This window comes from Canis lupus, chromosome 1 (assembly GCF_048164855.1).
Source record: "Canis lupus baileyi chromosome 1, mCanLup2.hap1, whole genome shotgun sequence".
Classification (NCBI taxonomy): Eukaryota; Metazoa; Chordata; class Mammalia; order Carnivora; family Canidae; genus Canis; species Canis lupus.
Window position 1 is genome coordinate 121,655,274 of NC_132838.1, and position 23,266 is coordinate 121,678,539.

Sequence of the window (23,266 nt, forward strand, 5' to 3'; positions counted from 1 at the left end):
GGAGGGAGGAAGTCAGCCGCTCGACAGTTCGCCACCGGTTTGGGCTTCTGCCCCCAGCCAAGCGTCCGATGGCGGGTCGCCGTCCAGGCCAGCCACGCGTCTCCCAGGGTTCTGGGCCCCGGAACTTGGGAAGGACCATGAATCCAGTCATTAGGGATCACAGCACCCACGCCCACACCCACAGGTTCAGTCCCCGACGAAGGGCTGCAGTTGCATCTTGTTTGCGGAGGCGGGGGGGGGGGTTCTGATGGCGTCTACACAACTGGAGCGGATTCTCAGAGCTAGCCTCGTCCCCCCCTTCTCTCTCTCAGCGAGGGGTTTTATCCTTTCAAAGCCGGGGCTGCTGGTCTTGGTCACCGACCACACGTAGACGGAGCCAGTGTCCCCTTGAGCCCCTGGCCCCGGCACCTTGGCACCTCACACGGCCTCCCGTCCTGTGTAACTACACCAAGTGGGCCTCACCCCCGTTGCCCCTCCACCGTGTCGGGCCACCTAACTAAGCTTCCTTGGGCAAACGTAGGGGAGAGCTCCATCTTCTCCTCCGCAGAATAGGGTCCCCGTGCCTCTCCCGGCTCCTAGGCACATCCTAGGCAGTGGGATTCCCAACATACAAGGTAAAAAGAGAGATGGAAGAAAGGCCATCCTCAGAGCCACCGCTCCAGCCTCCCTCCTCATGGATGGGCCTCCCTTCTGGAAACTTCTCCTCTTTCCCGGGCCTCCCATGGGTCGGAGGGCACAGGCAGCCAATCCTTCTCAGCGCAGTGACGCTTCCACCCTGGCTCCACTATTGCTTCCACGGTGGTCGTCCTCATTCCGTGCTCATTTTGGGTCCTGCAGCAGACTTCTCAGACCCCAGCTGTGCAGACCTGAGGGAAGGCCTCCGACTGGGTAATGATCTGCCCTGTAAGGCGTCCGGTCTGGGGAAATGGGTGCCAGAGCTTGCGATGGGCAAGGCCCGGCTCCGTAAGCCACACGGGCAGCGGTGGTGCCTTCCCTTTGGGGCTGGTCTGCAAAGCTGGCCCGGCGCAGCATCCACCCCCACCGGGCTTAGTTTCGGTAGCCACAGGGTGCCGCCTCATGCCTGGATTGCCTCTTCTGCCTCCAGGGCCCCTTCTCACCACAAACTTTTGGAAACTGAGGACCACGTGGAACACCTCTCACCAACTCGGGTGGTCACTGAACGGCGAGCAAGGGCCTCGGGGTCCCCAGCCACCTCTGGGGCTCGGCTAGGTCTGCAGGCCTGGGAGGGTTCGATTAGCAGTGGGGAGCTGATGGCCGGTCCCTTCCCTGTCCAGACCGTCGGGCACCATGCCACAGCCTCTCTTCACCGCAGTCAGAGATGCTTCACTCCCTCATTCAGTCAACTTTTAGCTCATTCTCAATATTGTCATCCTTTTATTTTTCCTAGTGTACCACCGATCAGTCGAAAGGTGCCAGGAATGAGCTAGAAAGCAAAATAGACGAGGCTCCTGCCCTCATGGGGTCTTGAAGTCTCACGGGGGGGAGGAAAGACATAAATCAAACAACTACCCAGACAACTAATGTCATGACGACAGCTACAAAGGGGGAAAACAAAAAACAAAAAAAAAACAAAAAAAACAAAATCCTGGCAATTCTGGGACCAGAGCGCAGATGACTGCATTTAAAAACTTGGTCCAAAAAATAAATAAATAAATAAATAAATAAATAAATAAATAAATAAATAAATAAATAAAAACTTGGTCCACCTGCCTGTTTGTCACTGTTATTCTCACCTTGTAGGTGAAACAGTCCTTATACTTTAGCCTTCAATGATCCTGTTTGGTAACATCTGGGCTTCCTCTGACTTCTGGTTCTTTGGTTGTTCTTCCTTTGATTACCTTCTGTTAGTCTTTCAACCTTCTTGTCGTCTCGTGTTCCTCTTCGCGGCACCTTTTAAGTATGGTTTCCTAAGCCCGTCGTCACTGTCCTCAACGCTTCCAAACTTTACCTCTGTGGGGTGTTCTCTTTTTTAAACCTGTAGCTCCCGGCCCTCTCGGTTCTAGCTGGGTATTTCATTTTTAAAACAGGTTAATTGTGTTTCATTGTCTCGCTATCGCTAGCTGGTGATTTCAAATCCTGTTACTTTTCATCTTACCCGATTTCATCTTACCTTTCTCAATTTTCCCTACTTTGACTTTTAGCTCATTCTCAATATTGTCATCTTTTTTTTTCCCAAAGTATCTTTTTTTTTTTTTTAAGATTATTTATTCATGAGAGACACACAGAGAGACGCAGAGACACAGGCAGAGGGAGAAGCAGGCTCCCTGCGGGGAGCCCGATGTGGGACTCGATTCCAGGATCCCGGGGTCACGCCTGAGCCGAAAGGAGGTGCTCAACCACTGAGCCATCCAGGCGTCCCATTATTGTCGTCTCTCATTTGTATCTTCTGTTTTTTTTTTCTTTTAATTTTCTTGACTTTTGCTTTTCTGTTTTGTTTCATGTTTGTGTTTTCTAAGATGCTGTTCGTCCTGCAAGCAGAGGAGAAGCATGGTGCAGGGACGCTGAAGCCAGTGCCCTTCAGCATCGGGCGAGGTTGAGTGCTTGGAGCCCGTCCCTCCCACTGTCCCTGAGGTTGTCCCCAGCTCCCCTCACAGGATGCCTGTCTCCTTTCATAACGATTCCTGAAACACACACCTCCTCAGCGAGAAACGAGCGGAGGGCACAGGCAGCCAATCCTTCTCAGTGCAGTGACGCTTCCACCCTGGCTCCACTATTGCTTCCACGGTGGTCGTCCTCACTCCACGCTCATTTTGGGTCCTGCAGCAGACTTCTCAGACCCCAGCTGTGCAGACCTGAGGGAAGGCCTCCGACTGGGTAATGATCTGCCCTGTAAGGCGTCCGGTCTGGGGAAATGGGTGCCAGAGCTTGCGATGGGCAAGGCCCGGCTCCGTAAGCCACACGGGCAGCGGTGGTGCCTTCCCTTTGGGGCTGGTCTGCAAAGCTGGCCCGGCGCAGCATCCACCCCCACCGGGCTTTGTTTTGGCGCCTTTCTCCACAACGGAAATAGCCTCCTTGCTTTGTGTTTGGTTTTACCTCATCGTGAAACTGGTACGTGATGATTGCAAAAAGATGATATGTAAGGAAGGAAGAGAGCAGCCTTAATTCTTCTATCCCGAGATGATCATTCTTAACATTTCGCTTTATATCCTTTCAAATTTTTCTATGAAAAAAAAATGCATAGCTAGATACATTTTCATTTTTACCAAAAAAGGGGATCATATTATGCAAACGGGGTTTGTAATCTGCTTTTGTCACTTCATAATATACTGTGAATATCTTTGTATGTCAAAAATACAAACCTACACTATCATTTTCCATACTGCCAGGATTCCATAGTGAGGAAATCACAGTTTCTGTAACCAATTCCTTTTTGAAGTACATTTAAATTGTTTCCAAAATTTTGCTGCAATAAACTAGGCTGCAACGAGTATCTTTGGTCAAACATCTTTGATTATCTGATACACACATACGTATACACATACATACGAATAGTTTCATAAAAGAATTGCTAAGGCAATGGGTAGACATTTATTTGGGGGCTTTGACGTGTTTGCCAAATTATCCTCTAAAAACTTTGCATAAATATAAACACCTACTGGCAGACTAAGAGAGTGTCTGATTTCTCCCGACCCTATAGACAATACACATTGTTATCAATCTTATACAAATCTTTGGCAGCCTGAGAAGCAAATACATAAATAAATAAACCCAAACTATTTTTAACTGTTTTCTTTGACTGCTAATCGGGGGAAAATATTTCCATATGTTTATTGGCCATTTGTTTTTCTCCCTCTGGGAATCCTATGCTCATATTCTGAGGATCCTGTAACATGCTCATTAGAAACAGGTGTACTGGTGAGAGCTTCTTCAAACCCCAGCTTCCTTAGCAGCAAAGTGGAGAAAATAGAAATGTAAGTGCCATGAGGGCAATATCGTATCTGTGGACCCCAGAACGTACCCGGTGGAAAGGAGATATTCAGGGGACATTCACTGGCAGGAAGGAAGGCGAGAAGAGAAGAAACAGCATCTTATTAAGCTGTGGAAGAGGTGACACATACAGGATGTTTCATTCAGTTCCTGATACACAGTCACTAAATAAGGCCTTATAGGTAGGCACTTTTTCCCCCTTGGTTGGGGTATTATCTTTCTTATTGATTTGTGGGCATTTCCTCTTTACTGAGGATATTAACTCTTTACCAGTCAAACTTCATCACTGGATTTTCTTCTCTCTCTCTATCTGAAAATAATAGTTTTTTTTCTTCAATTTAAAAGTAGTATGCTCTAATTATATATAAAAGAATCCCAACAATACAAAAATATATTTTTTAAATGAATAAAAATTATCCTCCATCTTACTGCCCAATTGGCCTGCAGAGAGAGAAAGAGAAGCCAAAAACTCTAGAGAGACAAGCAATGCGGGAAACTTTTGGCCCAGGGAGCAGGGGATGGGGAAGTAAGTGGTCTTGCTTCCCAGGGACACTCACAGCCATCCACAGGTGAAGCCACCCCTCACTGGCCTGGCAAGTGGCAGGATTCGATGAGGAGCTCTTGTATCCCTCAGATTCTCCTTTTTGCTAGAGCCAAGTTGGAGAACGTTTCTATTGTTTGCACAAAGGATGGGGATTAAGATACTCTCATAATTTTCCATAAATGGAATCATACTCTACCTGCTGTTTTGTAGCCCACTTTTTTCATTCAACAATATGTCATGGGCATCTTTCCAAGTCAGTAAATACAGGTCAGCCTCATGCATTTAATGGCTGCAAAGATTTCCTTTACAGTGCTTTGATTATTGACCATTTGTATTTCTTCTTCTCTGAATTACCTGCCCACGTCCTTGGACCCTGTTTCTATTGGAGGATTTGTCTTTTTCTTATTGATTTCCAAGAGCTTTTTTTCTTGGTACCAGGAACATTAACCCTTTGCCTCACGTAGAGGTAGCAAATATATTTTTCCCCCATATGGTCTTTTGCAGTTTATGTTTGAGTCTGAAATGTATGGGTGTGTGTGTCCCCACTTGCATGTGTGTGTGTGTGTTGTTGTTTAGAAGTATTTAATTTTTAAATACAGCCCGGGTGGCTCAGCGGTTGAGCACCTGCCTTCAGCCCGGAGCGTGATCCTGGAGACCCGGGATCAAGTCCCACATCGGGCTCCCTGCATGGAGCCTGCTTCTCCCTCTGCCTGTGTCTCTGCCCTCTCTCTCTCTCTCTCTCTCTGTGTGTCTCTCATGAATAAATAAATAAAATTTTTAAAAAAGAAGTATTTAATTTTTATGCAGTCTAATTCATGAGAAAAATACCTATCGAATAGCAAGCGCTATGCTAAGTGAAGAAGTAGCAGAAACTGCCAACCTTTACTCTTAACGGTTTCTGGGTCTGGTTATGGCTAGCAAAGGCTTCTCCTCTCTACGATTATATAAAAATACTTATGTTTTCTCCTAGGTCTTTATGTGTTTCTGTTTGTCTGTTTTGCACTTAACTACTTGCCACATCTGGGATTTATTTTGGCCTAAAGAATGAGCTAAAGTCCAAATTTTAAAAAAAAAAGAAGAAAGAGTGCACAGCGGTCCTAAACTCATTCACTGGCCTTGGGGATTTCATCCCGGGGTCTCCTACTGTCTTGCTGGGTGATGCCAACAGAGATAGAACACTGCTGTCCAGCCTACACCCATTTGCTGGAGGGACTGTAAAGCCAGCTCAGATTCTTTGTCCTTCCTAAGAAAATAAAATATGTTGAGAATACCTGGATCCCTATCTGCTAACCACAGCGTGAGGAAGAGTCTCTCCCATGAAATCTCCTGGCTGTTCCCCAGAGAGGATGGGCCAAGTTTGCGCTCTCTCTCCCTGCAGTGGCCTTAGCCTGGCTGTCCAGTCTGGTCTGTCGGACTCGTCACTACTTCCCGGGGTCGAACATAAGAAATAGTGTCAGCTGCTCACCTGCCACCTGAGGGTAAGTGTATCTACTCTCCCGGGTGCCAGCCAGCTCAAGAGAACCCTTGTCGCCTGCACCCATGGTCAGCCGTGCCCTTTCCCGTGGGACACAGACCCACAGGCAGAAACTGGGCGTGCAACTTAGTCCAGAAGACAGACCTGTCAGATTCAGGACGGGCAATTCACCCTGCAGCCACATTTTCACTTAGTTTCCCACCGCTCAAGGAAAGTGGCTCCATCCTCCCTGGAGTATATACAATTTCCAAGGCCCTTGGCCAGGCGGGTCCTTCAGGCAAAGACCCGGATTTGTCGCCTTGGTCCATGTGCTGTGATATTATTGTCTATGTTGCTCAGCAGATTCCATCCTTTCAGGTTTTGCCTTCCCCCACCTTTTTCCTCTGCCAAAATCCTCAGCAGGCTCAGGTGTCGCCCCTGGCCCCACATCCCTGAGAGCCCATGTGCAGGTGAGCCCCCTGAGCACCTGAAACCAAATGAGATGCGTCGCAAGCTCAAGCTCTGGTGTGATCCTCAGAGGTTCTGTACAAGATACAGAATGATCACGAATCAAATTTTATTCTCCCACTTATGTGAACATTTCAGGGGTGGGTTTCTCTTAGTATTGACTTGGTGTTTAAGAAGCAGGGTCTCCATCGAAAGGAAAAACAAACAAACAAACAAAAAAAAGCAGGGTCTCTGAACAACACTTCAGTTTCATAAAACGAGCTCCCGGCTGCCCAGTTGATGGAGAAGACAGCGTCCAGGCCCACGCGAAGGGTTCAAATGGGACAGGGGAGACAGCACATAAAGAGGTGAAATGGAACCACCGTGCCAACAAACGCAGGAAATCGGGTTTCTGATGTGCAGGGATCTGGGAGCAAAGTCTAAGAATATCCACAAAGTGTGTGTGTGGTGGTTAAGGGTCTGAGCTGTGACGTCAGACCATCCTGGGTGGAATCGAGCATCTGCCATTTGCAAGCAAATGACCTTAAGCTCCTCACCTCTCAAAGCCTCTGCTTTCTTCTCGATAAACTGGGAATGACAACAGTCATGCTTACCATTTAGGGATGTTTTGTGGAGCACACGAGATGAAACACCCATAGGGTTTAGCACCATATCTGGCAACTGTTAACGTTCTTAGTAAATGTGAGTAGTGGCTGTTGTTGCTACTGGCACAGAATGGTTAATCCCTTCAGTAAGGCATGGGGGTGGGTGGGAACTTTTTCAAAGTGAACATAATCCTCCCCGATACCCATATTTGGGGTCTAAGGCTCAATACTCAGGGTGAGAGGCTAAACTTCTGCACGACAGGGCCAGACCTTCAGTCACGCAAATTGATTACATCCCAAGAGCACCAAGAGGAGGGTCAATAAACACAGAGCCAGAGAGGAGTTCAGAGAACAGCCTGGCACGCTCCCATTCCACAGGTGGAAAGACTGAGGGTCTGAGAGTCAAAAGGTCCCACGGCAAGGTGGTGGTACCACTGGGATAAGAACCCAAGGTCCTTGCCTTTGTGGCCCATCCATCCCCATCTCTCTGAGCCTTGGCCCAGGAGTAGCCCCGGGCATTACCAAGCCACACTAACGGGAATTTGATCCCACCCCAAGAAAACATCTGCTCCGAGGAAAATGACTTAAAATAATAATAATTTAAAATAATCTGAAAAACACTTTGGAAAAAATATCAGCTGTCTTAGCTGGGGCTGCTATAACAAAATCCCATAACCTGGGTGGCTTATCAAGAACAAAAAATTCATTTCCACCTTCGTCGGCCTGCTGGAAGTCCAAGATCAGGGTGCCGCATGGTGCAGCTTGGTGAGGACGCACCTCCTGGCTTGCAGACTTCTCCCTGGGTCCTCCCAGGGTGGGAAAGGAGCCAGGTAGCTCCCTAACTGCTTATGGGGGCACCACTCTTGTGACCTCATTACCTCCTCAGAGCCCCCACCTTGAGTACCACCGCACTGGGGATGAGATTAAAAAATGAAATCTGGGGGGAGCCAAAGAGTTAGTCCCTCACGTTAGCCTCTTGGGTTAAAAACAGCTGGTCCCAAAAGATGGGCTTGGAAGTACTTCTGGAGGGAGGCCCATCTTGGCTCTGGATGTTGAAGACCCGCGTGAGCGGGTCCGCAGGCACCTCTGAGGTCAGTCACGGGAGGGCCCCTCACCACGTGCTCCCTCACCCACCACCTTCCCCCCACCCCTGCCCCCTGCAGCCCCTGAGCAAGGATCTCTCCCGAAGCCCTGCTGGATGTGCATTCTCCGAGGCCAAGAGCACTTTGCAAAAATAAGGCAATCACGTAAAACTCTCTTAAAACGTGCACGTACAAGTAAGTTTGATGTAAAGTCTAAGACCTGGATGTTTGGAGATGAAATACAAAGTTATACGATTAAAATATTACGGCATTGTAACAGTGTGCACATATATACATACGCATATAGAGAGATAAGCCTCTTTTATCTGGAGAGATAGGCCCTCGGAAAAAAGAGCAGATACTGTATATAGAAACATGTTTTTCTATTGATTGTGATTATATTATTGGAGATGAGCTTTTCTGGAAAAAGAGGTGGTCTTTAAATACATCAAGCATCACGCAATAATGTAGCAATTTATTAAGATTACACATTTTAAGTAAAAATTAGAATTCTATTTCAATGGCGATGGAGAAAAAAAGAAGAAGAAGAAAAAGAAGTACCGAATATGAGGGAAAAATAGCCAGGCTTATTTTTGTTCTTGGCACCGTAACCTAAAGGCGCCAACGAAAGCAGCAACGACAGCTCAGCCCAACCGCTCCGAGCGGCTGGAACGCGCAGCGGCCCCGCGCCTCTCGCGCCCGCACAGGCCCCGGACACCCGTCGGACAACTGGGGGGCGACAGACACGGCCGGAACCCAGCGAGTGGGGCTGCCGGGGTCGTCCAGAGAATCTGGTCCCGGCTTAGAGCTTCCACGTTGAGTGTCTGCACAAGCACGGGAATGCACGCGCGTGCACACGCCCGGTGCTCACACGCACAACCGCAATCCCACACTCAGGCGCTCTCACGGACGCCGCTTGAAGCAGGCTCCTCTGGAAAGCACCGTCTCAGAATGCGACAGCCGCACCTACGTCGGAGGCCTGTGGCCTCTCCCGGAGCATCCTTTTGCCTCCTAGCCCCACGCAGGGCAGAGGGAGGCAGGGCAAGGGGCAGGGCTGAGTCTAGGGCTTCCTCTGGGGGTGCTATGAAAATGAGGGAGGCCAAGTCCCATTTGAGTGCCTTCACTGTGAAAAAGGGAAGGAAACGTGGGCTGGAGTCAAAAGTCTCCTTTGGTGATAAAGATTACCGGGCAACAATGGAGCGCGGGATGTGTCGGAGGCTGCCCCTCTCTGCTCCACGCGGGATGCGTCCCCCCGCATGCTGGGGTATTGTGCATAAGCAATGACCTGGCCAATGGGAAGCCTATGGGTGGCTTATGCATGTTGTGATAAAATGTAAATGCACTAGAAAGGTCACGGGCAGAGTGATCATTACCATTGTGCAACTCTGACCAATTTGCCATTCAAGAGCATCATCGATGACTCAAGCCATTCACTGCGCCTCTTAAAGGCACACACTCGGGGGCACACCCACAACGGACGGGCATTGTGGCTGCCAGTGTCTCTCGGGGTGCGTGTGTCTGCACCTGCGGATGCCTCTTCTCTGGCGTTCAAGGACAGGGAGGGGGAAGCGGGGATCGCCTGCCACGATGTCTACCTACTTGACCACTAATCCTCTGCCTTGGAAAGGCCATTCGAGCCTCTGAGCCAAGCTCCCCCAGAGGACTCCTGGCGCTCTGCTCTGGGACTGAGGACGTGCGCTTCGGGGCAGAACCTGCTCACTCTCACCCCAACACAGAAGGAGGCTACACCAGCGTCATGCAGAACCCAGGACACCCCCCACCTCCGGTGATCAGCTCACCATAAGGAAAGCACCTGCTCTGGGGCCAGCATCAGACAGTCACTGTCACACGTATCCACAGTGACCTTGAGCAGCTGGTGCACTCAAAAGGCCCAGAGCTGTGCCCTCTGAGCCCCCATCTTTACTGTTCTGCCTCCCAAATGTCATTAGCTACCCACTAACTGCCTCCGCTGCCTTCTCCCATCTGCAGTTTTAAGAGCAATGCAATGAGGGGTTTGTTCATTCAATCAACAAATTTTCGCAGCTCCCCATGCTGGTGCTAATCAACCTCCAGCTCTCCGCCCGGACCACTGTTGTGGAACAGGACAAGCAAGTATATGGATCATTAGATGCCTCCTCTGCCCGCCCCAAGAAGGAAACACTAAGGGCCTTAAAAAGATGGTTGCGAAGGCCCGTGGCATCCCCAGGAGTGACCGTGTAGGCTGGTGGGGAGGAGGGCAATGAGGGAGAGCTTCCTGGAAGAGGTGGCCATTCAGCCAAGCCTTAAAAGATAAGTGGATGCTTGACAAGTTAAGAGGGGAGAAGACATTCCACGGAAAGGAAATGGAGGGTGTAAATACTGAGGTATTTCCAGAATAGCCCAGAGCCCTCTGCGTGAGTGCTGGCTGTGGGGAAAGGGGCAAGGGAAACAGCAGGAAGGTCAACCCAAGGCTCAGGTTCTCTTTACACCTGGAGACTAGATCCTCCAGAAGCTTCCTGAAGGGGCACAGTCCTTCCTTCAGTAAGTTCACCCGACAAGTATTTATTGAATCCCGACTACGCGCCAGTCACTGCATCTTGCGTCATTGTGGGAAATGTCAGTACAGTCAGGGGACAAGATTATTACTGCAGCTGGGTCCTGAGGCTTTCGCCTGGCCTTACAAAGGCACAGCACACTGCCCATTGCTGAAACCATCGTCGTTAACGGGCTGGCCTCCCTGCCCTGCCTCCACCGGAGTCTCCTCCATCTGGAGCTCCAGGTCTTGCTTCCGTGAGCACACGCCCTTCCTGCTGCGCCATGACCCAGCCCGCCGCCTCGCCAGGGCGTCTCAGCCTCACTAGCCCTGGGAGCCTAGAGGATTCTCTTCAATCCGAGACACCCCCCCCCCCACTATGTAAAGCACCCTAGGCTGTCAAGAAACCATGTCCCCAGTTCCCTTTTGAATGTGCAACCTTGGGTAGGTCCCTTCTGCCCTGCTGGTGAAAGAACGTATTTGCACATTACGTCTCTGCACCCGGGGATATGGGATACGCTTCTACAGACAACTGTCTTTCTCTCCACTGGATACAGCAGTGTGCCCACTTGCTCGTTCAGAGATGAGCTCAGTTTCCTTCCAGAACCCTCCCTGTGTTCTCCTTGTCTAGTACAGCACAGGATCCTACAATGGTCTGTTTATTCATTTGTCCAACAAATGTTTATTGAATGCTAAGTAGCAGATACCACTCCAGGCATGGGGCACAGCAAGCAGACACAACTTCCTCCTCCTCCTGGAGCCCATCACCTTCTCTGAACTGCCAGGATATCTTCACTTGGCATCTCACACAGCATTACCTACGCTTCGTAGCCAAGATCTTGTTTCCCCATATCTTTCTATGAAGAAACACACACATAGTGAACCCAATCCAGTAATATAATACAGGAAGTGAAAGAGTTTACGTGGCTTACTCAGTGCCTCGATGCTACAAAAAAGAGCTGAGCCAGGACCAAAGCCTTCTGGCTCGTGGCCTAGCTCACAGTCACCTGCTGAACAGTTTTTGGCCATAATGTGTAATCACAGGAAACATCCACGAAATCCATGCCCATGTGGTTTAGTGGTACATTAGAGGCATCTCTGAGCCCTTAAAGAAGACCCTCGAAAGGGCTCTGCACAGCCCAGAAGTAAAACCAAGCATATACGGTCAACTCATATCCGACAAGGGAGCCAAGAATACTCAATGGACAAAAGACGGTCTGTTCAATAAATGGGGCTGGGATAATTGGATATTCACATGTAAAAGACTGAAACTGGACCCTATCTTATTCCACTCACAAAAATTAACTGAAAATGGATGAGAGACTTAAATGTGAGACCCGAAACCATGAAAGCCCTAGACGAAAGCACAGCAATAAAGCTCCTTGCCATGGGTCTTGGTCACGATTTTCTGGACAGACACCTAAAGCATAAGCAACAAAATCAAAAATAAACAAGTGGGACTATGTAAAGTAGAAAGCTTCTGCACAGCACAAGAAACCACCAACAAAGTAAAAAAGACAACCTATAAGGTGGGGAAAAATATTTACAAACCATATATCTGATAAGGGGTTAATATCTAAAATATATAAAGAACGCCTACAACGGAATGGCAAAAAAAAAAAAAAAAAAAAAAAGGCAAATAACCTGATTTGAAAATGGGCAAAAAACCTGAACAGACATTTCTCTAAAGAAGATATATGAAAAAAGATAAAAGAAAAAAGATATACAAAAGGCCAAGAGGTGCATGAAAAAGTGCTCATCGTCCCTAATCATCAGGGAAATGCAAATTAAAGCCCCAATGAGACATCACCACACACCTGTTAGAATGGCCGTCACCACAAAGACAAGAGATGAGGACCCTGTTGGTGGGAATGCAAACTATCACGTGGCTGTGGAAAAGAGTACAAAGGATCCCCGAAAACAAAACAACTCCCATATGATCCAGCAATCCCACTTCTGGGAATATATCGAAATGCAATGAAAACACTAACCCAAAAAGATACCTGCACCCCCATGTTCTTGGCAGCATTACTTACAACAGCCAAGACACGGAGACGACCCACGGGACGACCCATGGACGCCCATCCATGGACGAAGGGATAAAGAGGACGTGATACACATACGCACCCTGGAATATTATCCATAGAAAAGACACAGGCCTGCCATCTGTGACAACATGGATGGACTGCGAGGGCATGACGCTAGGTGAGGTAAGCCAGGCAGGGAAAGGCAAACGCCGTGTGATGTCACTCATACATGGAATCTGGAACAAAAACGGACTCGTAGGAAAAGAGATGAGACTTGCAGTTACCAGAGGTGGAGGGCGAGGCAAGGAATTGAATGAAGGTGCTCAAAAGGCACAGACTTCCAGTTATAGGACAAACGAGCACTGGGGCTACAACGTACGGCATGGTGACCGCAGCCAACGGGGCCGTGAGCTGGAAGGAGGGTTCGGAAGACAGTACATCGTCGGAGTCCTCGTCACAAGGAGAACTTTTCTTTCCCCTTTTTTTTATTTTCTTTTTGCTGTCTCTACATGAGCAGGTGGGTGTTGGCTGAACCTATTGTGATCACAGTGCAGGTAAGTCAGACCATCATGCTGTGTGTGTCTTAAACATATAGTGATGTATGGCGGTGATTTTTCAATACAACTAGAAAAAAAATGAAAAATAAAGGCTCCATAAAGGAAAACAAGGCTCTGGAAGTTACTCTGGGCTGTGCCATCGATCCCACTTTTATGCCTTGGGTTAGATGCAAGGAGAGAAGGACAAGAGGATGGAGAGACAGACGGAGCCGCTGCAGTCCTGGGCACTGAGCTCCAAGTGTATGTGGGATGGGTCAGGAGCATCGTCGTTACTTGCACCTTAAAGCCACAAGGTCAATCGTCACGTCCTGGACAAGCAGATTCATCCCGCCTTACCCAGGAGGCTTCAGATTCCGAGCGGAAAGAGAGGGAGGGCCCCATGAATTTCCAAGGCTGAGAAACAGGACTGTGACTTTGCAAGATGTCCAGTGCTCCTGGGGACGACAGCTGCTCCTAGAGCAGACTGTGCATTTGTTGGGACCCTGACGTTGAGCTTTAATGGTCCAGTCATAACTGCTCCTCCCAGGGGTCCACCCGTCATCCCTGTCTGCCCTCTGTCTGTCTGTGCAGATCCCCAAGCCAACGTTGTTCTCAAGTCAGCATCAAATACGCCGCCTTTTCTAAATAACGTCTTTATGTCCAACTAATTGTTCGTGCGTTCTGGATTTTTTTTTTTTTTTGAGAATGGGTTTTTGGTTTTAGCAAAAATAAATAAATAAATAAATAAGGCCAAAGAGGGGAACGGGGTAGAGATGAGGAGAAAGGAAGGCATCTAGCTCTTTCTTTCTGTGCAGCAACTGCTGCCCCGCGAGTCCGGGAAGAGTTGCAAACTCCCCAGGTAGGGGGAGAATCACAGACACCCTGAGCTCGGCCTATAATTGAGATGCTTTAACACATCGTTCCCGCCTGATCCCGTGGGGCCTACGGGGACCTGTGAGCCAGGACCCAGGGCAGGGGAGCAGCCACTGAGCGGAGCTTGAGAGACCTTGGCATCACGATGTGTTGCCGTCTCTACAGCATCCACAACTTCTACGACCAAACGTGGCCACGCTCTGGGCCGTTTCTAAGGGACAGCGACAGCTCCAAAGGACGCTCACGCCTACCGCAAACGCCACTGCCGATGGGAGAGTCTGAATTTCTACCACCTGGATGCTCTAAAAGGTTCCAAATTATGGATTTGTTTTCCTTCCTTCTCTTGGTCTATGTGTCTATAAAATGAGCCTTTTAATCCAGCAAAGCTTGTCACATTTTCAATTTCTGTGCTAAGTAAAACAACAAAAAGTAAATTAGTGTTGCATATGTAATGGACATTAGGAAAAAAGAAGTCTGAGGGAAATTCTATTAAGCCCACTGCCTGGTTTACCTCGTTCTTAACATGGGCATGCCTGTCTCTAAAGCAAAGCCTTACATTTTCTCTAACAAAGGTTTGACGTTCACTAAAATGTCAGCTAAAGTTGCCAATAAATACTCACGGCTGGTGCCCGGGCTGGGAGGGAAGGCTTCGTTACCCACGTTTTCATTAGTACACATGCAGAAGAAAAAAAAAAATCTTTTAGTACTTAAAAAGCCAAAGTCATGATGGCCTGCCCAGAACTGTCTGTCTGTGCAGAGGGAGGGGCAGAAAGAAAAAAAAAAAAAAAAAGGGCAAAAAAGAAAAAAAAAAAAGTGAGTAATAGCAAGGGAGATATTTAAGGAAAGCAATGATTGAACTTTAAAAAAAAATACTGCAGACTCAAAATGCTGGCGGCAGACTGACTGCTATTTTAACCGAAGCCGCTGATTTCTGAGAGGTCTTCTGCTTTTACATATTTACGTCTTGCAAATGCTGGGCGTTATGGCGTTGAGATAGGTGTGGCGGACTTGGAAATCCAAGCTCAGGGCGGCTGCGGTCCGTGACCCCGTCCTGATAGGGCCGGCCAGTCAGAAGCAGAGCTGGCTAGTTATGGGACTACCATAGTATATGCTTTATCTGCACCGCATTTAAAGGATTTACCTATCTATCCCGCTGCAGACCCACTCATTGAGTAAGAGCCAACAGCATATGATTGTGTTAATTAATCTGCTATTGTGAGTAAAGGAACAGCTGCAGTGGTCTCGTGGATACGTTGTCAAAAGAAAACAATGTAATGTTAAGCCTCTGACTGCATATTCTGTTACAAAGGAGGTTTATGAGAAGTTAAATTCATAAATCACAGATCGTTTTTATAATAATAATAAATAATATCTGACCTTTAAAAGGAAGGTTTGAGTGTTCTTAATTTCGGCTTGAAATATGTTCTGATATATGATACCTACGCTTTAACCCAATTCTTTGTTTTGAAAACAAACATTCCCCCAGAAATGATGGGAAGGGAAAGGAGCTATAGAAATGACCTCTGACTGTACGAGATACATGCCATTGTAGTTCTAACAAAGATCAGAGCCCAAAATATCAAGTTAAAAGAAAAACTTGTTGGCGCGCGTCCAATGCCTCATATAATAAAAACGCGATTTCTAATACCATGCAGAAATGGAGAGAAAGGGGACATTCATTATGGGAAACACACATATTATTTACATGGGCTTTATCTTTCTTTATGCAGATAAGGCACAGAGGGTACTTTCTGTCTAATTACCATTCTGCGCCCCTCCGTGATCCAACCTTCCCACCCCCGCCCCCGCCCCCACCCCAAATACAACCAAGACTCCGTGCCCACCCCCTGTGTCCCTGTAGCCAGTCAGCGAGAAGGCAAAAGGAGGGTACCCCGTCACAAAGGGAAATAAAACGTCGTGTCCCGGTGCTTAATCCAGGGCAATAAACTGGAGCAAAGTCAGAAGGAGAACCCAGGACCCGTCAGGGGATGCAAAGTACAACTACGGCTGACGGGCTTGGGTAAAGAACGATGTCTCGTGTACCGGTGAAGAGCACGCATCTGAAAAAGGATGAAATATAGACACACATGCCGGGCTCCCCCACCCGACCCGGGGCCAGGAGTCCGCGCCCTTTGACCTGAGCCTCGCGCGCCGAGCCAGGCCGGCTCGGGCACCTGGGACGCTGACCCCGTGCTCTCCGGCACCTGGTATTTCAAAATAGATTTTTTTCCTAGGGCAGGGGTCTCAACATTACTCTGTGTCCCTTCCACACCCCCCTCCCCGCCCTTTTTCCAACGAAAAGGCCGTCTGAGGGGGAAAGCAAACGGTTTGACTCGGATCCCGGAGCGCGGGGAAGCCCAGGGCGGGAGACACGGACGAGGCGGGCGTGATTCGCGCGTCCCTTCCCTTTGTTTGGGGACATCACAACAGAAGGAAGCTATTTTTAGCTGCGGACTGGCACCGTCTTACCAGGTACGGGATCGACCCTATAAGGAGGGGGGCGCCGGCCTCGGCAGCCGCAGCTCGCAGGCCCCAGGCAGGGAACTTGGAAGAACAGTCTTAACGCAGAAAAACCTCCTCATCAGGAGAAGACGGAGGGGCTCCGGCCTGCCGTGCTCACCTGGTTGCCACGGAAGGAACAATCCCCCCGGAGTGCTATTCTTTCTGAAAGTTGCTTCTCTTGGATGCCATTTTAGCGGGGTTTATGGGGAGGAAAATGATTATGGAGTGGTGATTATACAAAGCACCCTGCCCCTCGGGTCAGGACACGACTGACCATTTATCCTCAGGAAGAAGGGCATCGTGACCGCTTGCCGCATCCGTTGAGGCTCCCTGAACCGCCCTGGTAGATGCTCAAGCCGTAGTTGAACACTCTTCTGATTGCATCTGGCATATTTACCCGCCTCCCCCCACCCCAGGCCCCTGCCCAGAGCCCCCCGTCTCCAGTGCCCGCTCCTTCTGCTCCCTGCTAGCACCCCCGGCCAGGGCTCGGCCCCATAAGCAGCTGGCCCATTAGTCACTGGGCTGGGGCGCCTGGCAAACAAAGTCTTCATTATGACCAACTTTTACATTTCATTTTTTTTTCTTCCAAATCCAAATTTTTCAATTTAAAATTTAAAAGCTCTCTCTCTCTCTTTTTTTCTCCTTCTACCAAAAAAAAAAAAAACAAAAAAAAAAACAAACCAAACAAACAAAAAAAAAAACCCAACTCTTCAGTGGGCAATCCGGAATACTTGACATTTCCCGGTATTGTCCCACAGCAAAAGACACCATCAACTCGGGGAGCCTGAGGACATACTTAGGAGAGAGTGGCCTTTGGATAACAATAGTGCCTTATTTCTGCTTCCAGGAAGGGTACGTGGGAGAAGGAAGAAAATGCTCGCTGCTGGCCAGGGCAGGAGTTCTTTAAGTGTGCAACGTTATCTACATGGCCAGGGACCCCGTGGTGACCCTATAAGGATGCCACACGAGAGCACTTTTGAAGTCGAGTGGCCCAGGGTTCGTCTCCGCTGTGGGTTCAGCGAAGGGAGGTGACCACCGTTTTCTCACCTGTAGGATGGAGATCTAGGGACGTTGCACGCAGAACTCAGTCCCTGGGGACCTAAAGGGTCTGGAAACACGAAGATGCTAACGTCGATGTTGACCACTTATGAGTCTCTTTCGCCCCGACTGAAGGCGACTTACCTAACAGTCTTGTCTCCCTGGTCATGGGAGTGGGCCCCTCACCGCCTGCCCAGCCCATTCTGGGGCTTCTCAAAAACGGATGAAAGTGAAGATTGTATTAACTCAGCAGCAGAACTATCTGCCGGTCTAAGAGTGGTCAACTCGGTTAATATAAAAAAATAAACTAAAAAAAAAAATCAGCAATGGCTTTTCTCCTCCCCAAATCAGCGTCTTCCTTGCTGGTTTCCCAGGCACCACAGAGCCAAGTGAGAGCCTCACAAACCCCGAACTCCGTGAAAATGCACGTGAGGTGCATCCGAAGGCCTGAGCGCAGGTGGAGGGTCTGCGGCACGCGTTGGGCCCGGCACGCAGCCCGCGGAGCAGGAGACGGGGAGACGCGAGCGGGAACCAGGTACGCAGGGGCCATTCGGATTTCCCCAGCCTCCTTTAGCCTCTTCAACAACCCCCCGCCCCACGTCTCATTTGCCGTAGAAGACTTGGGGAAATAGAGAAAGGCGCACACGCACGAAAAAGACCATTTTTAACTCTTCGAGCTTCCTAGGGCCGCAACCCAGTTCTCCTTCCTAACCGTATTCATTCAAATATGATTAACAGGTGCACATTCAAGGTGAAACAGAGATTGCAGCTCGTGTCTTCTCTCATCCTGCCTCTCCACATCATGTTCCGCGTACGGTTTGAGGTTAGCGGCCTGGGTCATCCTGGCTACAGAACATCACGTCCCACGGCCGCCTGTCCCTCCGCGTTGCCGCGTCTCGTCTTAAATTCCCCGTGTAGCACTGAGGGGGGCACTTGACGGGATGAGCACTGGGTGATAGTCTGTATGTTGGCAAATTGAACACCAATAAAAAATAAATTTATTAAAAAAAAAAATTCCCCGTGTAACTGAGCACCATTCCAGGAGGCGTGGGCCTCGTCCTCTTTGAGGTTCAAGACCCGGTCCTGCTGCCACATTTCCCCACGGCCCCAGGTTCCAAACGAGAGCGGTAGGCGGAGGGTGGAGGTGCTCCGTGGCAGCACCGGGAGGGGGCCGCACTGGGCGACACCGTCGGGAGGCCACTGTGCCACGGCCCGATGTTCCGTGATCTATCTGTCAGGAAACCTCGGTTAGCAGCCCTAGCACTTAATGAGGCTCTAATGCTGCGGGAGCTGGAAGGAATGTATAAAACAGAGAACAACAATAATTCAACATAAGCTGAATTTAAGAGTACTATAAAAGCATAAGCCAATCTCCAACAAAAAAAAAAAAAAAAAAAAAAAAAAGGAGACATCTCGCTGAAAACCACATTAGCAGCAAACGCCAGCCCTGGCCACTTATCTCCTCCAAGGGGAGAAGAGCTTGGGGGGTGGGGGGCGGCTGTCCATCTATCTGCAGCCTGGAGCAGAGGAAACCAGAACCAGAACCAGAACCAGAAACTTCAGCTCTGGATCCGGGAGCAACACCCCAGGCCCTGCCCTCTATCCCACCCCACTTTCTTGCTTTCAGAAGGGGCTGGGGTTGGGGAGAGCAAATGCTGCAAGAATGTGTCCGTGTGACCCCACCCTGGGAAGAATGTTGAGATTCTCAGATTTAAAAATAATAATAATAATAATAATAGTAGCTCAATGGGTTTTTTCCCTTTTTGAAATTTTTAAAATTAACGACAGGACCCGTTCCCTCCCTGTGCAATGACAGAGATCACATCTCATCACTAAAGGCCTCGGGGAGAAGAAGAAAACACACCCCCGAATTCCAGAGACCGATCAGGAATTTGTTCAAGAAGAGCCCCCACCCTCCCCACCCAAAAGCAGCTAGATGTAGGGAGGGCTCCTCGAAGCCAGGCTTAGGGCAGGCCAGCCGTCCTGCGAAACCCTCACAGGCCACCAAGGCTGTCAAGTGCAGGAATAAAGGACAAAGGAGACCGGCTGAGGAGCACCACCCCGATGGAGCTACCCGGGGCCACGCCGGGCGGGGGGGCGGGCTGTTGGAAGGCCAGGCAGGTCTGGCCCGCTCGCCCAGACCGGGGAGGGATCCAGAAGCGCCGTGCGGGTCCCGGTCCGGGTGCCGCGGCCGGCGGGAAGGGGTGCCACCCACACCGGCTACCTGGGAGGTGCCGCGGCTCCTGGCAGGAGCCCTAACCGCTCTGGGTAATATTTCTGGAGCAAGTTGCATCCTGATATTTTAAGCTGAGGGTTTTATTGCTGCTGAAACCATACAGTTGAAAAGGAAATTGAACAGCCTTCTCTCTAAATCATCTGATTTATAGAAATTGAAATTGATTCATATAATTGGAGACCACTAATTATAGGAGTTGAAGAAGAAAGATTGTATGCCAAAGTTCTAATTGCTGAACTATCAAAGTTAGTCAAGATTTGTTTCAGGGAACGGGGGAAAGTGTCATTTTCCGCAGAACGCCGGGGAACGTGGCCATTCTGCTGGTTTACTGCCACCGTCCCCTTGCCCCTCGCTGCAGGGTCTCCAAGAGCGCGACGGCACGTACGTGGGGCCTTCCCGAGATGCGCCGGGAAGGGGGGGCGGCTTTTCTGATTCTTCTTTTTTTTTTATTACAGAAGCAACACTCTAGAGTGGGAAATATGGGGAGACGGAAACCAAGGGGCCCCCCAGTGCCCTGCCTACGCGCTCCCCCCACCGCAGTGATGATCTCGTGCGTGTCCTCCAATGCCTTTCCGGAGACGTCCTTTCACACGGCCGTGCGCGTGGTCCACCTTGGGTCGCGCTCCCCTCTCTTGTTCTTGTGCACGGTCCTGAAAACCATCATTTTAATTGACCGCACAACCGTCCATCAAGGAGACCTGGTTCCATGGAAAACCCTGATGCCGTACCTTCAGCTCGATTCCCGTCTTAATTTCTGACATCTTAAATGACGGTATAATGGACATTCCACGCATATAGCTTTTTTTTTTCTCTCTTTCATACTTTGGATAAATTCCTTAAAATAGATTCGCAGAAGTAGAATTACTGGGTCAACGAGTTTAACATGTTATTACTCCTGATAGGTATTGACAAATTGTCTTCTGCGGGGACTTCAACCATTTAGAATGCCACCGGCGTTATTGGAAGTCCTGGTTCCCCGTCTCCCCGGCAGCCGGGAGATTTAGTTTTTAATATTTGTTATGATTCAATAGGCCAAAAATGGTAACTTGATTCTTGATTTAAGTTTGCAATTTTTAAATACTAGAGCGGCCGATCCGTGTTCCTTTATATTTAGTAGTTTCATTGCCTCTTAGGCGAATTATCAGCACTTGCCCTTTATCTGAACCGAGGGAGTGTTTGCGCAGCACCGGGACCCCGCAGACCCACACCAGACAGGTCATCACAGAAAGTGCAAACGCCACATGTAGGCCCCGAGCCCGTCCCGCTCTCCCGGGTGAGCCAGCGCGACACAAGCCACCACAGAACCAGAGGGCCGGCCCGCGGGCCTCCTGGCGCATCCCCTGCAGCCTGGCCGGGCCGCCCTGCACGCTCCTCGCGCTCCTCTCGCTACGGGTTCTCCAGGCTGGCAGGATGATGAAAGCCGGCGAGCAACGTCTTCCTCTGAAATTTGATTTTGCTAATGAGGTAGACCAAATTAAGAAAAAAACCTGAGAAAGTGACATTCGTTTGGAACAACTAAACAAAACCAACAGTAGTTTGATTTTCCACTCTACAAACCCTATAGCACTTTACAAACAAAGTAATTAATCCTCCTAACAAAGAAGGGATGTGCTCCCCCCCCCGCCCCCACCCGCCACCCTGAGTCCCAGAAAAATTAAGAGCCATTAGGTGGAGATTCGGGGTCCTTGCTAAAGAGACCAAGAGAAGATGGAAGGGAGGAGGAAGGAAGGAGGGAAGGAGGAAGGAGGGGAGGGAGGAGGGAAGGAGGGGAGGGAGGAGGGAGAAGGGAAGGAGGGAGGGAGGAGGGAAGGAAGGAGGGAAGGAAGGAAGAGAGGGAGGAAGGAAGGAGGGGAGGGAGGAAGGGAAGAGGAAAGGGAGGAGGGAAGGGAGGAGGGAAGGATGGAAGGAAGGAAGGAAGGAAGGGAGGAAGGGAGGAGGGGAGGGAGGAGGGGAGGAGGGGAAGGAGGAGGGAGAAGGGAAGGAGGGAGGGAGGAAAAGGGAGGAAGGAAGGAGGGAAGGAAGGAAGGAAGGAAGGAAAGAAGGAAGGAAGAAAGGAGGGAAGGGAGGAGGGAAGGGAGGAGGGAAGGGAGGAGGGAAGGAAGGGAGGGAGGAAGGAGGGAGGAAAGAAGGAGGGAAGGAAGTCAGGGAGGAAGGAGGGTCCAGGACCAGCCCAAGGGAGCCAAGCTCGCGTCCTGCTCAGACATAAGCCTGCAGAGGGGCTAGAGTGTCCCCCACAGACAAACCTTGAGAGAGGGAAAGCGGGTTCGCGGCCTCCTAGGGCTGCGGCGGGGTTTGAGCTGATAGCTGAGGGGCGTCCGCACCAGCGGGTGGAGGAGCCGGGTGCCACAGAGACCACCCCGGCCCCCCCCTCGGGACCCCATGTGAGGGGCTTCCCCAGAAATCTTCAGAGGGAGGCAGGAGTCAGCCAAGAGCCCGAGGGGTGCACGAACGTGGTGCTGGGAGGCCCCGGGCCTGAGCCCAGCCAGAACCGGGGCGCGGGGGCGATGGAGCACTAGACCCCAGAGGGTCCTGTCAGACCGTCCGGCCGTGGCCTTCCTGGAGGGCAGTGGGCAGCCCCGGGGTGGTCCGGGATGGGGCAGCAAGAGGCAAGATGCCCCTGGGGGCTGGGGGAGCACTGGCTTGAGGAGCCAGCAGCCCCGGGGGCAGAGGGGTGCCAGAGGGAAGGCCGCTCGGTGTGGGACGAGGCCCTCGCATGGAGGCCAGTGCATCCGTTCAGTCCCTCCAGGCCCAACGACCCCCTGGGAGTTGGGGAGGGAGCCAGGCGGCTGCCCCCGTGGCCGGGTCCTCTCCACCCCACAGGCCAGCGCTGAAGGTGAGGAGTGTCCGTGGGGAGGACCCTTGCTTCACAGGCTCCACACGCCCGCGGCCGGAGCACCCATGGAGCTGGGCGCTGCTGAGCCCAGGGAGAGGAGGCGCAGGGACCTCGACGGGGCCCTTGGCTGTCTGACCATCCATGGGACCCTCCGCTGGCTGCAGAGCCGGGCACCGGCCCTCTGATTACTGCTATTGTCCTTCGAGGGACGAGCTCTTGACCCGCCTTGGTAATAACTTCACTTTCCAGAACGGAAGGAACAAGGGAATTTTTTCTGTTTGTTTTTTGTTGTTTTTTTTTCCCCTCTAGATTTAGTTCTAACGAATGAGGCGCGAACTAAGGCAGGAAACACCAGCATCCAGGACGACTGCCACCGCGTGGCGGTCCTAAGGCTCCCAATCCCCGGGGTGGGGGAGGCTGGGGGGCCGGGGCGGGGGATGGGGCGGCAGGTGGGTCAGGAGCACAGAGGCGGGGCTGGATGACGGGATTCGCCCTCGGGCCCAGCGTGGCACGTCCGGTGTGACACCTGGAGAGCGACTTCGCATCCCTCCATCTCAGATCCCCGATCTATCCCTAGAGGATAGCATCAGGACCTGACTCCTAGTTTTTCATGAAGCTTAAGCCCACGTA

At 50.5% G+C, this 23,266-nt stretch overlaps 1 protein-coding gene and 1 long non-coding RNA gene across 15 annotated transcripts in view; one reads left to right on the forward strand and one right to left on the reverse strand.

The window, feature by feature from the left end:
• Positions 1-23,266, reverse strand: part of ZNF536 (zinc finger protein 536) — a 430,505-nt gene that overhangs the window by 185,529 nt on the left and 221,710 nt on the right. The window lies entirely within an intron of this gene.
• LOC140625637 (uncharacterized) lies at positions 15,957-18,542 on the forward strand. The gene is made up of 3 exons (XR_012024994.1): positions 15,957-16,499; positions 17,377-18,102; positions 18,306-18,542. It is a non-coding gene; the product is annotated as an uncharacterized lncRNA (long non-coding RNA).